The sequence below is a fragment of the Herpailurus yagouaroundi genome, unplaced genomic scaffold (assembly GCF_014898765.1).
Source record: "Herpailurus yagouaroundi ecotype Mexico unplaced genomic scaffold, PumYag 182, whole genome shotgun sequence".
Classification (NCBI taxonomy): Eukaryota; Metazoa; Chordata; class Mammalia; order Carnivora; family Felidae; genus Herpailurus; species Herpailurus yagouaroundi.
Genome location: NW_024412413.1, coordinates 25,890,573 through 25,900,366, shown reverse-complemented (window position 1 = coordinate 25,900,366; position 9,794 = coordinate 25,890,573).

Below are 9,794 nucleotides of genomic sequence, written 5' to 3'. Positions count from 1 at the left end.
TCAACAGAAATAGGAATCTGGAGTCAGAGCTTAATCTGTATGAACATAAACTGTACCCTTCCCCGAATCTTTGGATAGATTACTGGATTTTGTTCAAATGTGAAAGGAATGGGGAGGGTTTAAGTCCATTTTTTTTCAAGTCTGAAGGACCAGGAAGATCCTACCCAACATTTGAGTCTCAGGGCTAGAGCACCTGCCCTCCCCAAGGCCCCAACAACATTCCTAATGACCCTTCACAAAATCAAATGGGAATCTTCTGACATTGCCTCTGCTTTTGCAATACTGAGAAGTCAGGAAAAGCCTGAGTTGGCTGTAATTCTAAAGGATGAATGGATGCTGATGGCGTATCCTAGCAACGGCTGAAAAGAAATCAACATCAAGTGATACAAGCTCCATGAGTGGAAGCAAAAGATCCACTGCAACACAGTCAGAAGTAACATGGCCTAGGTAGTGACTGTCAGTCCCATACTGGCATTTGGAAGCTGACCTGTCGTTAGGAGGCTGCAAAGATAAAGCAAGAGCAAAAGGCTGAGTTGGGCTAATGGAGGCCTCATACAAATGACCCAAAATAACAATGCTCAATCAAAGTCCAGGTTTGGAGTGACAACTTAGCCAGAGAAAGCCATCTGTAGAAAACTGAAGGTCAGTGAAGGCTGTCAAACACATCCCTTTAATCTAATTACAAATGACATTTATTCCTTTAAAGCCACATAGCATTAAATAAGACACTAATAATCCTATCTCACAAGAATGAAAATAAAAGTTACTCTCTTCCATAACCCGCTTTATAAGCTTGGAAAGCACAGATTGTTAGCCAAGTACCACTGAAGACTACTAATGCCCTCTTTTATTTGTCAGGGCTGCTTTTCCTGCCAGTAAAAGAAATTCAGCTGGAACTTCATTTGAGCAAAAAGGGACTTGTGGGAAGGAGAAAGTCATAGAATCAAAGGAAGACATCCAGGAATTGGGCAGCCCTAAGGCTCTCCAGAGCTAGGAATCAGGGACTTAACACACCTGGGACTCTTTTCGTTCTTTCTTTCTTTAATTTTTTAAACTATTTTTTAAAAAATTGAAGTATAATTGACATACAATACCTTCTTCACTTTAGGTATATATCATAGTGATTCAATATTTTTATACATTATGAAATGATCCCCACCACTTGTCGCCATACAAAATAATTACAAATTATTGATTATATTCCTTATGCTGTACATCACATCCCCATGACTTATTTATTTTATAAGTGGAAGTTTATGCCTTTTAATCCCCTTCACCTATTTTGCCTGCTCCCTAACCCCTCCCTGCTCTAGTAACCAACAGTTTATTTCCTGTATCGATGAGTCCGTTTCTGTTTTGTTTTGTTTGTTGGTTGGTTTCGTTTGGATTTTAGATTCCACATATAAGTGAAATCATATGATATTTGTCTTTCTCTGTCTGACTTATTTCACTTAGCAAAATGCCCTCTAGTTTCATCCATGTTGTTGCAAATGGCAAGATTTCACTCTTTTCTATAGCTGAGTAATATTCCATCATATATACATAGTAAATATATATATGTAAATATATACATATATATGTATATATATACATATGTGTTTGTGACCGTGGTCGGACAGAGTAATTTCTCTACCAGTTTCACTTAGAAAAATTCCTAGAGAAGGATTTGATTAGCCTGGTATGGGTCACATGCTTATTTCTGGGCCACTAATTGAGGATGGTCCTAGGATTGGCCCGGCCTCAGTCATATACTCACTCCTGATGTAAGGATAGGAGGTGGGGTACTCTGGGACTGGGATGGGAAGAACTTCCTCAAAGGAAGGGGATACTATTTCCAAAGAGAAAAAAACTGGTGCTGAGCGGATAAAGAACAAATGTACACCACTTTCATTGAATTAGTTATTAAAGTCATTTTCATAACCTGCTACTATCCTAAGCTGGTCTAAGTTGTCTTGGCAAAAGCAAAACATTACAGAATTACAGCTGTCTGGAATGTACTATGGATTTGGTTTGATCTTCCTAAAGCATTTAATTAGCCCCCAAAGGAGGTGGGAAATTAACTGTACATTACTGAAAATATCAAATATAAATTTCCCATAAATTAAAGGAGATACTAAAAAGATAAAAGCTAATATCATAGCTATATTTTGATCTTTATTTCCAAATATAAGTTACATTTATTATGGATTTTTTAATCAGTAAAATAATAATTCAAAATTAAGTTTTTATTAAAACTTAAAGGAGGGGTGCCTGGGTGGTTCTGTTGGTTGGCTGAGTGACAGACTCTTGATTTCAGCTCAGATCGTGACCTCATGGTTGGTGGGTTTGAGCCTGTGTGGGGCTCTGTGCTGCTGGTGCGGAGCCTGCTTGGGATTCTCTCTCTCTCTCTCTCTCTCTCTCTCTCTCTCTCTCTCTCTTTCTCTCCCCCACCCTGTCTGCCCCTCCCCGACTCATGTACAAGCGTGCATGCACACGCTGTCTACCTCTCAAAAGAAGTAAAATAAACTTAAAAAAATACTTAAAGGAATATTGCATGAAAAAACTTTCAAAAGTATCTCTAAGTCATTCTTGTATAGGTGACCCATACTTTTTTATTAAGTTTAAAATTTTAATTCCAGGAGAGTTAACCTACAGTGTTATATTAATTTCAGGTGTACAATATAGTGATTCTATACATTACGCAGTGCCATCATGGTAAGTGTACTGCCTAGTGACCTATATTGACAGCTAATATAAGGTTTCGTTGAACTAGTTAGTATTTATATGATTCTATTTATTAAAAATAAGTAATAGTAAAAAGGCCTAAAATTGGTTATACTTTTGAGAACTATTCATCAGTAAACCAAATTATCATTATTCTAGAATTTTTGTTAGGTGTTTGGATCTTTAGCCTGTGAGCCTATTTTTTTTAAACATTGTTTTAGACGTTCATCTATTTTTGAGAAAAAGAGAGTGTGAGAAGGGGAGGGGCAAGAGAGAGGGGGACAGAGGATCTGAGGCGGGCTCTGTGCTGACAGCAGGGTTTAAACTCATGAACCACGAGATCATGACCTGAGCCAGAGCCAGGAGTCGGAGACTTAACCAACTGAGCCACCCAGGCGTCCCTGCCTGTGAGCCGTTTACAATAATTAAGGTATGCCCTCTGGAGATTCACTATACAGCATAATGCCTGTAGCTAACAACGCTAGATTCCATACTTAAAATTTGTTATGAAAGTACATCTTGGGGTACCTGGGTGGCTTGGATGAGCATCTGACTTTGGCTCAGGTCATGATCTCACGGTTCAGTTCGTGAGTTTGAGCCCCACCACGGGCTCTGTGCTGACAGCTCAGAGCCTGTTGCCTGCTTCAGACTCTGTGTCTCCCTCTCTCTCTGCCTCTACCCCTCTCTCACTCTATCTCTCTCTCTCTCAAAAACTAAATAAACATTAAAAAAAAAAACTTAAAAAAAAGAAAGTACGTCCTATGTTAAGCATTGTTACCACAGAAAATTATAATAATAACAATAAAGAGTTGGGAGGTGATGGCTAGTTTATAGCCTTGATGATGATGATGGTGGTTTCACGGGTGTATACTTATTGCTAAGTTCATCGAGTAGTATACAATAAATATGTACAGCTTTTTATCCGTCAATCCAACCTCAGTAAAGTGGTTTAAAAACAAATAAAATTAAATTACCAAAAAAAAAAAAAAAGGTATGATAATAACAGTAATGGCTCCATATATCAGGTACTTTACCTGACAACTCCGTGAGGAGGGTTTTATTATTCATGTGTTGTAAATGAGGAAACTGAGTTCCTAGAAGTTAATTGTTCAAAGCTACATGGCTAGTAACCTCTAGGGTGGTCTTAGGTCCACTCTAGAACCGATTGTCCCTCTAATTGTCACCTTGCTTCCCGGACTAAGCAATGCTGGAGAGAAGAACAAAACCGTGCAGGGTGTTTGTTAACAAAATAGGAATCTAACAACCAAGTGTTCTAAAATAATCATTGAATCATTAATTGTATCAATATGCTATAAAGTTGGGCAAAGAAGTTTATTTCTTAGATTCCAAGATGTTCTCCAAAATGCGGTGTGCAAAATGAAAGAGTGGCTAATTCTAGGACCCTAAAAGAATTTTCAACATCAAACTCAATCAGCAAACACAGATGAACAAGAAACAAGAAGGCAAGGCAGCCATTACTCAGTCAAAAGTCAGGGAGAAACTGCTCTAAGGGACCATGAGGGAAAATATGAGATCTTTGCTCTTCTTCAACAATGGAAAATTAGTTAAGGGTTTTAATTTACTGTGTGAGGACAATAAGGAACTGGAGCAAGCACAGTCATGACAGTATTAACGGCCATCTCAATTCTCAAACTGAAACATATCCAGGTCAGCCTGCAGGGCAAGCTGTCTCCAAATGCAACTGCCTTGAGATTCTCTGGTAAAGCCGACCTAAGTAAGGGAGGTCGTCTGAGGTCACCTGTAAGTACATAGTTCAAAATAAAAAGGTTTTTGTCAAAAGAGCCTTACATTTTTGGACAAAGCCCCAGAAAAATAGTATTTTTTTCAGCAGACAAGGCCGCTTTTCTCCATTATGACACCACGAGAGCCAGTAGGGCACCACCAAGCTCAGATTAGGATTCTCCATGACAGATATCATTAATGCAAACCAAGAGTTATTCTTTCAGCCTTTGCTAACAGAACCTTAATTTTGTTTGCCTTTCATGTCTTTTAACAAAGCTGAGTCCTTGTCTGGCCTCTGGGGATGACTGTTGATTAATAAATCAGACTTGGTCATCTCATGATCCTTGTCCAGTGACTGACTGACATGGGCAAGAGGTGCAGTTCCGACCAAGAGAATGCTGGAAGTTTCTGGGAAGATTTTTTGTCCTTTCAAAAAAGGGTAGAAGACATGGGCATCCCCCTTCTTCTGCCTCTGGATGTTGTCATCTGCATGTGACGTCCAGAACTGCAGTAGTTAGGACTATGAAAGGAGCCAAACTAAGAGAAGACATCACCATAGTGAGGAGGGGTAGAGATGGGAAAAACCAGAGTCCTTGATAATGGTATTAAGCCACTGAACTTAGAAACTACCTATTTGCTAAAGTCTAACTATAGATTCTTTAATATGTGTATTATTAAATATTATTATTATTAATGGGATTTTTTTGAGAGACAGAGTGCTAGTGGGGGAGGGGCAGAGAGAGAGAGGGGGACACAGAATCTGAAGCAGGCTCTAGGCTCTGAGCTGTCAGCACAGAGCCTGATGCGGGGCTCTAACTCAAGAACCACAAGATCATGACCTGAGCCAAAGTCTGACACTTAACTGACTGAGCCACCCAGGTGCCCCTAAATGACTTATTACTGAAGGCACTTTTATTTTTTATTTTTATTTTTTTTTTCAACATTTTTTATTTATTTTTGGGACAGAGAGAGACAGAGCATGAATGGGGGAGGGGCAGAGAGAGAGGGAGACACAGAATCGGAAACAGGCTCCAGGCTCCGAGCCATCAGCCCAGAGCCTGACACGGGGCTCGAACTCACGAACCGCGAGATCGTGACCTGGCTGAAGTCGGACGCTTAACCGACTGCGCCACCCAGGCGCCCCCTGAAGGCACTTTTAAATTGGTTTTCTTTTTAGCCAAAGTTTCCTGAGATTCTCTCCTAGCCAGAGGTATCAAAATCTAATATCAGGACATCCTGGTCAGATCAGCATCCAGCCCTCCCCAGTGGCTATCCAACTTCTATATGGTCTTATAATGCTTAGGCATTTGGCATCCTCACTTACCTTTTTCTCGTTCCCTTCCTTTCCATTCCCCTCCCACACCTTTACTCCATACCTTATCCGGCCTCAAGTCACATTGCACTTGCCTTCAGGTAAGGGAATTTGCAGAAGACTAAACTCAACCTATTGCCAGAAGATGGAATAATCATGTCTCCTGTCTGCCCTGGAGACAAGTTGATTTTAAGAAGATCTACAGTAGGAGGTGCCTGGATGGCTCAGTCAGTTAAGCGTCTGACTCTTGATTTCGGCTTGGGTCATGACCTCACCATTCGTGGGATTTGAGCCCCACACGTCCAGCTCCATGCTGTCAGCGTGGATCCTTCTCGGGATTCTCTCTCTCCTTCTCTCTCTGTCCCTCCCCTGCTCTCTCTCTCAAAATAAATAAACTTTAAAAACATTTCTAGGGGCGCCTGGGTGGCGCAGTCGGTTAAGTGTCCGACTTCAGCCAGGTCACGATCTCGCGCTCCGTGAGTTCGAGCCCCGCGTCGGGCTCTGGGCTGATGGCTCGGAGCCTGGAGCCTGTTTCCGATTCTGTGTCTCCCTCTCTCTCTGCCCCTCCCCCGTTCATGCTCTGTCTCTCTCTGTCCCAAAAATAAACGTTGAAAAAAAAATTTTTTTTAAATAAAAACATTTCTAAAAAAGAAGATCTATAGTCAGATAAACATCACTTTTTTGTGTGTGCTGAAGATCCTGGATCACTGTCAATAGTCTATTAGAACTAAGTTTCTTACGGGGTGTCTGGGCGGCTCAGTCAGTTAAGCCTCCGACTTCAGCTCAGGTCATGATCTCACAGTTTGTGAGTTCGAGCCCTGCGTCGGGCTCTGTGCTGACAGCTCAGAGCCTGGAGCCTCCTTCGGATTCTGTGTGTCCCTCTCTCTCTGCCCCTCCCCCACTCACACTCTGTCTCTCTCTCCTTCAAAAATAAATAAACATTAAAAAAAATTTAAGAACTAAGTTTCTTAGACCTTTTTTAAAAATCACATGGCATAAATTTTAAAGTGTATAACTCAGTAGTTCTTAGTATATTCACAATGCTGTGCAACCATTATCACTAACTGATTTTAGGATATTTCCATCACCTTGGAAAGAAACCCTATACCTATTAGCAGTTGATCCTAATTCTCAATTTTCTTTTTAACTCAGATGTCTGAACAGCCAAGAATTTGACTGAGTTTTGTTCCTTGCAGTTTGTATCATGAAAATAATACGGTGGATTGTTTTATTCATTTTACCAATGCAAAAGTATGTTTTAATACTATATATTCATCTTTAAAATATAGATTCCTCCCAGATTCTGAAAACCAACACCCTCCCCCATAGGCATCCTCTCTTAGCCCTTATTCCTGTTTGATTAGATAATACTTGTGAGATAGCATATTTTGTGTGGATGCCTTTTATAGAGCAAACTGCTTCTTCTATGAGTAATTTTTGACATTAACATTGTAAATTTATTAATCCTACCTGCAAACAGACAGCTTTTCATGAATGAGAAAATAATTTTTTATGGCAACTTAATTTAAATTTCAAATCAGGATGCAGATTTTCTGGTACATAATTTTTCATCCTCCCATTGCTTTGAAAAGAGCATTATAAATCACTTAAAATTGTGGGGCTGATGCTTAGCCTTATTTAGTGACATAAAAATGATTGTCCATTTAAAAAAAATTTTTTTTTACTGTTTATTTATTTTTGAGAGAGTGAGAGAGAGACAGAGCACGAATGGGGGAGGGGCAGAGAGAGAGGGAGACACAGAATCCGAAGCAGGCTCCAGGCTCCGAGCTGTCAGCACAGAGCCCGACGTGGGGCTCCGACCCACAGACTGCGAGATCATGACCTGAGCTGAAGTCGGACACTTCACTGACTGAGCCACCCAGGTGCCCCATGATTGTCCATTTTTTAGCGATTTTATTGTGGCTCAAAGTTCCAACTCCAGACTACATGTAGGGAATCTCCAAATCCACAGACCTCTCCAACTGGAATCATCCAGTTGAGCCATCACATACAGGAATTTCAAAGACCTGGATATATCCTCAAACGCATATGCAGGAGCCTCACGGAATGTATGTACCCACCTCAGCACAAATTTTAGAAATCTTAAAGCTATTAGTTTACAGTAATAAATCCTAACAACCACTGGCCCACGATACACCCACATTTACGAGTCAGAAAATTCATACTCAGGGCTATATCTGACAAGAAAGATGGTGCATACCAATAACAAATTTCATGACTATAGAGAAGTAATAAAGTCACACAGATGTCATGTCAGTGAGGACAGTCAGTTGCAAGTGGAAGAACCCTACGTCATCTAGATTCAGGAGAAAACGTTAAGGGAAATTTCTTGGTCCACTTTCCTGAGAAGTCTAAGTGAGTTCTAGCTTCAGGCTCATCTGGAGCCAGGTGCTAAACAGTCATCAGGAATCTGTCTCGTTCCTTCTCTTGGCTCCACTTTCCTTCACACTGACTTTACTTTCAGGCTGCCTTCCTTAGCGGAGTGCCTCCCGGCCCCACCTGGCACATATCTTCAAACCTAGCTTCAAATCTTATAGAATGAAGAATTCTGCTTTCCAGTATTTCCAACTAATGTCATGTACTTGAGTTTCATTGGCATGTCTTCGGTCGTGTATTTCCTGAATCAATCACTGAAGCCAGTGGGATACATACAATATTTTGAGAATTGGAGAGTGGGTAAAAATCCACTGATTCATATAGACTAAAAGTAGGGGAAGGATGGTCCCCACGAGAAATCAGGATTCTATGACAGAAGACAAGAAAAGCAATGCTGGGCAAGCACAAACAACAGATGCCCAGACATATGCTTTCCAGGAACTGGATTCTCTCCCTGACACATCCTGGTGAGTAACCCAGAACTAATGCATTGTGCATGCAGGGGGCACCGTTCACACCCTATGCACGTAGGTGAGACATGCACGGTGTCCCTTGCTCTGGCACAGGAGGGTTGGACATCAGCCCGGGAAACAACTTTCCTTTCTTCTTATTTTTTTTAATGTTTATTTATTTTTGAGAGGTCATCCTCTCAAAAATCCCCTGCGTGAGCAGGGGAGGGGCAGAGAGAGAGGGAGACACAGAACCTGAAGCCGTCTCCAGCCTCTGAGCAGTCAGCGTAGAGCCGGATGTGGGGTTTGAACTCACAAGCTTCAAGATCCGTGACCTGAGCCGAAGTCGGATGCCCAGCCAACTGAGCCACCCAGGTGCCCCGGGAAACAACTTTTCTAAGGCCTGTTCTATCCCAGCGGATTTGTTAAACAATCCACCACAGGTCCACTTCTGTCATTTCGTTATTTGCTTCAATCTTAGACATTGCCTTCCTGGAGCCAGAGCTGGCAAATGTGGCTTGATTACTGTGCACTTAGGATGCAACAGCATTTCGTACTAGTGCACAGCGGGGTATGGATTCCATTGCATGTGAGGAGAATATTATAGATGGGGTTTCTCCCCATGTAGGAGTGAGATTTAAAGCTGTGAAGCAGGCCTAGAGGTCTTTGCAGGCCGATCACACGAGTGACCACAAACCCTGAAAATAATCACCAGTCTTTCTGGAAATGTGGCACAACATCATGGCAATGAGTGTACTTTTTTCTTTCTCTTATAAAAATTGGTCGATGCGGGGCGCCTGGGTGGCGCAGTCGGTTAAGCGTCCGACTTCAGCCAGGTCACGATCTCGCGGTCCGTGAGTTCGAGCCCCGCGTCGGGCTCTGGGCTGATGGCTCAGAGCCTGGAGCCTGTTTCTGATTCTGTGTCTCCCTCTCTCTCTGCCCCTCCCCCGTTCATGCTCTGTCTCTCTCTGTCCCAAAAAAATAAATAAACGTTAAAAAAATTAAAAAAAAAAAATTGGTCGATGCGAGTTTTTTGGTTTCCTATTTGTAACTATTTGCATGCTCTGCTGTTATTCTCCACAAGGGTTTTTACCTCCTGAAATCACAGAATTAGCATGCTGTTCAAGGCTGCTGCTACTTAATTTCAGTTGTTATCTCTCCTGTAGCAAACTTATTAAATCTGATCAGTA